Here is a 7627-nt window from a genome sequence, read left to right as displayed (position 1 = left end):
ACTGTCCTCTGATTACCACACTGATTAGAAAACATGCAGAATACACAGTTGTACATATCTTCCAAACCAAATAATAAACATAGATTAAATAAGATCAATGACTGTTAAATACATGTAAAACACTTCTTTCTACTAAACTCTGACAAAACAGGTTGTACTTCTGGGGCCAAAAGCTGCAAGAATAAAATTGTCAGACTTTAACTTAAATACAGCAAATTTCTCTGTAGCAACTGGGTCAGCAGCAAAAAATCTTGGTGTCATAATCAATCAAGATCTATAATTTGATGAACACATGGGCAACATCGCTATGACAGCATTTTTTTAAATATTTGAAATATTGATAAATTAAATAATACATTCCCAGTAAACAAGGGACGTCCCTGGACGTTCAAAAAAGGCCTAAAATAGTCGGTCCGTCAAGGACATATTTTAAACGTCAGTGGACGTCCATTACAAATAAAAAAAAGACAAATAATGGATCTAAATGCACTGCGCATAACACTGGCCACAAGCAAGTTGCTGAGCTCTTAAATAGTGGCAGCCCATCAATATTTAGGGAAAGCTCCAAATACCCTAATGATGCTATTTTGTCCTGTGAATAGCGTTCCATTAGTCTTGACAGTTGGTGTCTTAATTGAAAATGTACATACTGCATTCCAGATTTAATTGTTGTTTCTACAGATCTAGCTGTCTTCAGAAGTGTGCGGGTGGTTAAAGGTACTGTTAAACCAACAGAGCTAAGGATTTTCAAAAGATCACCAACAGCCCTATGTGAAACACTGTTATCATTCACCCAGCATGCAAGCTGTTTCTGTATATCTTGTTTCAGCTCCTCTTTCCTCAGACTTGACTGAGAGGGAGTTGTTGCATTATATGTACATGTGTTACATGCAACACTGCAGCCAATCTCAACAGTGGAATCTTCGCTGTTTGCCTCAAATAAGGAATAATTGCAGTCAGTCTCATTGTCTTCCTGGCTGTATTCCTCAGACAAGTAAGGACTGCAAATTGTCCCTACAATAGGCTCCTGGCTGCTTGCCTCAGATATGAGAGAAGAAATTTTTATCATATTTTTTTCTGTTTTGTTTTCTGAGACCCCTAATCCTCCAAGAATTCTCCTGGCTGATCTCCATTTTTGAGGTAGTCTTTCCTGCTCCATCCTCTTTTAACCATCCTTAAATATTAAGAGGTCCAATTTAAAGTCAGAAACCTATCAACTGTTATCACAAATCCTGTAAAATATCAAATGCTGTAAAATAAGAGTGTAGGAGTGACTGGGTCATTAAATAATTTAACATATAATTTACTCGGACATGCCAAATTTCGTAGAATAGCAGTTTGTGAATTGATTATTAAGTGATGTTACCTTAAAAGACTGTTTGAACAACGTGATAGTGGGTGCCAGACAGATGGGACATAACATTTTCAAAGTTTTGTGGCCATATAATATTACTCAATCCATTGTACAGGGAATACATCATAGAAGGCATTACCACCCACAGTTTATAGCACAGTGTCCACCCACTAGAAGACCTACCAGAGTGCCTCTGTTCAAACCATGAAACCAAACACCACATTACATAGGCTCAGAAAGTTGCTAAAAGGATGCTAGAAGACTGGAAAATTGTGGCTTGGTCCAATGAATCAGTTGTTTTGGGCTGATTGTACAGTGTGTATGTGACCCAGACCCCATGAAGACATGGACTGGTGGACCTTGGGCTCCCATATCCTGCTGAAGCTAAAGAACATTGCACTGACCTGTGATCGCTTGTCTTGGTAAAGTCTTCGATTATGTATTCCTTGCACATGTTATACTGTAGATAGAGGAATGTTAAATGCCCACTCAACTTTGGAAGTGGAACATACCATCTGTCTGATACATGCTCTCTTGCCTTTTCCAAACTCTGATAATATATGTAACCTTGACATTAGCATGCTGGCCAATGTTCAACCTCACTCACAGGATAACACCTCACAATGTATACAGGTACGGGCATTGCCAAGTCATCCTCTGAGGTAACACTTGATAATCAATTTACATAACGCTACTCCATGACATTTGGCATGTCACTGTACATTAATAACTATCGCATTGGGAAAATAAATATTACAAACTATTCATTTACAGTATTTTTACATATTTTATTACATATTTTAAGGATTCTTTGAACAATAAATTGATAAATAAATATACATTGATGTATAATGAGTTAATGCATGAGTTATGTTAAGTTATAAATTATAAAGTATATTAATTTCTCAGTGTAACACAGTTTTCTTAGTAATTTAAAAATCAATCTACAGTTCATCATTCTGAATAATTCATTTTTGTTTAGAGCATCCTTGAGAGTGTCCTAATTACCCGAGACCTGTACATTTGCACATTGGTAGTATCCCCTATTGTAATGTCCCCATTTACAGACAATTCTGGGTAGATAGCCCAGTATTCTTGCTTAGTTTATCAGCATTATTTGTACAATTGATGTTAGCAAGTTAGCTAATGTTACTGAACAGAACGTATAACTCCGTAATTTTAAAGAGTCCCACTCCTCTTCCAATACTCGCCTGCCTTTTTCGTTGGTCCTGAAGTTATTTTGACGTTTTAAACAAGTATTAGTGTGGCAAAAGGGTGTTGGGAGTCGACTCTTCTGATTCTAAAACTCCTATGACTACAATAGACAAAATAATTTTGTCTTTTTGCCATCATACTGTATAGCTACAAATGTTGGGAAATGTTGGGAAATGTTGATAGAGGTGTGTGTCTCTGAACAAAAGAGAGTTTGAGTGACTGCGAGTGCCATGAATGGGTTAATTGGCAAATGCTAACGCATCTCACTGTAAGTTCAGTCAGACGCATTTCACATAAATGTCTTGGTATGTCTACCTTTTAACTGCCTAAACAATAAATTGTAGGCAATTTCACTTGCTGTTGTGTTATGTGGATACTATGAGGTAGCTGGACTTTTTTCTGTTTTCCTGCCGTCCCTATGTTGAAATACATTTATCATCTCGTAATTAATAATTCCGTATAGGTCTAACCTACCATTCAGAAGTTTAGAATAATATTACAAAAGTTTTTAATCCATATTCTCAATAATGTAAAACCCATTTACTAATAATGTGCAAATTTGAAACTTTTTTAGATGGTTAAGTTCGAGTCTATTTTTTGCCAAAAGCTCACAGAACATGAATTCAGTGATCATTTTCATAGATGATGATGTTGGGCCATGCAGGTGCTGCAGCTCGAGACATGCGTTTTCGGCCTTGCTCTCAGTACATGCACCAAACTTATATCTTATATCTGTGCAGTAGAAAAAAAACAAAAGAATGAGCCCCACTAAAAACTTGTATAGGTGTAGAGAAGATGGGGATTGTTCTGAGAGCCATGTAAACCAGAAGGGAGGGATTTTCCAATTCACTGCTACATGTCACTAAATCTTACACAGTGCTCCTTATATGGCAATTGTAGCACAATTATTGGGATACAAGCAATGTTCATCACTTGGGAATTGTCTCATTTTCCTCCCCCCACAGCCTTTGGCGAACTCAGACCCAGTGGAATCTGAATCACCATCTTATAATTTCTTTACTTCTACATGAACATTTTCCAACCTCACTGTTCCTTAGAATTCAACAGACTGTTTTTGTTGTATGAATAAATGAACTTTGTTTTGACGGACTCCTGTTTATTGTGCTCTGTGTTTAAAATTTGTTCTTAACTTCAATGTGAGTGGATGGAGCTTAACTGTTGTGAAGAGTGTATGTTTGTGTTTGTGTGTAATGTGTATAAACGTGCATACTCTTTTTGTAAAATTATTTTTGATTAAACTGCATTCTGAATTTTATTGTGATTGTCTCATATTTATTATGTTTGTGTAATGCTTGTAGTTATGGTTTGCATCATTGTAATTTTGGAAACGAAACTATGACATAAGTACATTATCATGTAATTATGCTGAAATATGAAAACAAAATGGATGACATAGATTAAATTATGATATCTAGTTTTTAAGTATCTCTGTTCTGGCCACAGTAATGTCCATATTTTGTAACAGACTAAAAATGATTGATGATGTGGATCAGGAAAAATGCACTGACAATGTTACTATGAGAAATATAGAACAGTATTTGCATAATGTGATGTAACTTTATGTCTACTTTGTGAGAATGAGTAATTAATGAATTAATGAATGAGTAATTAAATTTTAGGTTGTCAGAATGTTCAAGAATACATGAAAGGGGTCTTCTGGAATGTTGCAAATCTGTTGCTGAATGGTAGTGTAATGTTGCACAAAAACGTTGTGACAACCCTATAAAGTGTTTCATTTTGACTTTCTGACAATATTTACACAACGTTCCAAATGACTAATGTAGTGGTTTTTACCACGTTGTGAATACGTAGTTGTGTTTGCTGGGTATGGTAGTACGTATATAGTATACAACATATACATTCGAAAATGTTCTAAAAATTATATTTTATAGTCATGATTTATAAATCACTCACCTGAAATCCTGTGAGACTTCAACGCAGCAACGGATCTTCGCCAACTGACAAAAAATTGAATTTCTCTCGTGCCCTCTAGGAGCAGGTTGCAGAAAGGTGGACACAAGGTTGCAGTGGGACCAGTAGAATCTAATTCGCGCAGTTGTCATAACGTACTTCATTGGTTATGTCGGCACCAACCCACATAATTCATAACTGCAACCTTTATCAATAGGTTGATAGAAAGTAGATGCAGGGTTTTATTGCCACCCACCTTAGTGCAACATACTAACAACATTGTAAAAGAGTGCCTGTTAAGTAACGTGGCCACCAACATAACCAAATATCAAAAGAAGTGCTGGGCTGGAAAGTAAAATCATACAATACCATTTGCGCAGGCCACATTTGTGCTTTTCCAAATATGTGAAAATCATCAGATGAACGGTACTTTTATCTGAAGTTGTGTGTAAAATATCGATGTATTGTAATCTGTTATTACTTTTACTTAGAAAATCAATACATATAATTTTATCAGGTGCACCAAAACATTTACATATGATACAATATTTTGTTAGACTGACAATTTTTTTCCCACTCAGGTATCCAACTAACTTGGCGTATGTTCATGTTCCCAAAGGTTTAACTGTGAAATATAAATGTTGTGGGGAACACTAATGCAAGTATGTATTTTATTATATTGTAGAATTAGTAATAATATTTTAAAACGTATTTGCTGTGGTCTGATTATTAATGAAAGCATACATGTTTTGAGTCAATACTGTCCATCCTCCAGCACACCTTGCATATGTCACTCAAGCAAAAGCTAGAAAATGTGCCACTTTTCAATGTTGCAGAGATCTGAAGGTTTCGGTAATTTTATCAGGCAAGGAAGTCAACAGATGCATCAACAGCATTTTCACCAAATGCCCAAATGCTTGTAGCAAGTGAACCAACATTATATAAGTATTATTGTATCTTTTTTAATTCTGAAAATATTATATATAATATGTATAATATCATTATAATATTTATAATCATCATCATCATCATTTTCTTCTCCGCTTCTCCATTTCAGGGTCGCGGTGGCAACAGGGCGAGCAAAGAAGCCCAGACGTCTCTGTCCCCCGCAACATCCACCAATTCCTCCTGGGGGATCCCAAGGCGTTCCCAGGACAGCCGGGAGATATAATCCCTCCAGCGTGTCCTGGGTCTACCCCGGGGCCTCCTTCCAGTTGGACGTGCCTGGTATACCTCCAGTGGGAGGCGTCCAGGAGGCATCCTGATCAAATGCCCAAACCACCTCAACTGACTTCTCTCAATGCGAAGGAGCAGCGACTCTACTCCGAGCTCCTCCCTGGTCACTGAGCTCCTCACCCGATCACGGAGAGTACGCCCAGCGACCCGTCGGAGAAAGCTCATTTTGGCCGCTTGTATCCGCGATCTTGTTCTTTCGGTCATTACCCAGAGCTCATGACCATTGGTGAGAGTGGGAACGTAGACTGACCGATAAATTGAGAGCTTTGCTTTATGGCTCAGCTCTCTCTTCACCACAACGGTGCGGTACAGTGACCGCATTATTGCAGACGCTGCACCTATCCTACGGTCAATCTCACCATCCCTCTTCCCATCACTCGTGAACAAGAACCCGAGATACTTGAACTCCTTCACTTGGGGCAGGTTCTCACCCCTTACCTGAAGGGAGCATGCCATCTGTTTCCGGGAGATAACCATGGCCTCAGATTTGGAGGTGCTGATCCGCATACCGACCGCTTCACACTCGGCTGCAAACTGCTCAAGTGAATGCTGGAGGCCTCCGTGCGAAGAAGCCAGAAGAACAACATCGTCCGCAAAAAGCAGAGATGCCACCTCCTGAGCTCCTCGACGGAAGCCCTCCTGCCCCAGGCTACGCCGCGCCACCCTGTCCATGAATATCAGGAACAGGAGTGGAGATAAGGCACAGCCCTGACAGAGTCCAATGCCCACACTGAACAAGCCTGACTTACTACCAAGGATGCGAACACAACTCAAACTCTGAGAGTACAAGGACCGTACGGCTCGCCGGAGCGACCCTGGCACCCCATACTCCTGGAGCACCTCCCACAGAATCTCTCGGGGAACACGGTCATATGCCTTCTCCAAATCCACAAAGCATGTGTAGAGTGGAGTAGCAAATTCCCACGCCCCCTCAATCATCTGTGCAAAAGTAAAGAGTTGGTCCATAGTTCCACGGCCAGGACGAAATCCGCATTGTTCCTCCAATATCCTAGGTTCGACTATCGGACGGATTCTCCTTTCCAGCACCTTGGCATAGACTTTCCCCGGGAGGCTGAGAAGTGTAATGCCACGATAATTGGCACACTTTCTCCGGTCCCCTTTTTTGAAAATAGGAACCACCACCCCGGTTTGCCAATCCAAAGGCACCGTTCCCGAGGTCCATGCGATATTGTATAGGCGTGTCATCCAAGACAGCCCCACAGTATCGAGTGCCTTCAGTAACTCTGGGCGAATCTCATCCACTCCTGGAGCTTTGCCACTGCGAAGCTTTTTCACCACCTCAGTGACTTCAGCCAAGGAAATGGAATCTGACCCCCCCAGACACTTCTGGCCCTACCTCCTGTACAGGAGGCATGTCTCTCGGGTTAAGGAGTTCCTCAAAGTGCTCCTTCCAACGCCCAACAACACGCTCAGTCGAGTTCAGAGTTTCACCATCCTTGCTGAGCACAGCTTGGACAGTGTCCCCCCTCCCCCTCCTGAGCTGTCGGAGTGTTTTCCAGAACCTCTTTGAGGCCGCCCGGAAGTCATTCTCCATGGCCTCTCCAAACTTCCCAGCACACCCTCACAATACGTTTGGGTTTACCAGGTCTGTCCGGCAGCTTTCCCCGCCATCGGATCCAACTCACCACCAGATGGTGATCGGTTGACAGCTCAGCCCCTCTCTTTACCCGAGTGTCCAAAACATACGGCCTCAGGTCAGAAGACACAACCACAAAGTCGATCATTGACCTTTGGCCCAGAGTGCTCTGGTACCAAGTACACTTATGAGCAATCTTATGTTCGAACATGGTGTTCGTTATGGACAAACCATGGCTAGCACAGAAGTCCAACAACATCACACCACTCGGGTTTAGATCAGGCAGTCCGTTC

The sequence above is a fragment of the Hoplias malabaricus genome, chromosome 8 (assembly GCF_029633855.1).
Source record: "Hoplias malabaricus isolate fHopMal1 chromosome 8, fHopMal1.hap1, whole genome shotgun sequence".
NCBI lineage: Eukaryota > Metazoa > Chordata > Actinopteri > Characiformes > Erythrinidae > Hoplias > Hoplias malabaricus.
This window is presented reverse-complemented; position numbering follows the sequence as displayed.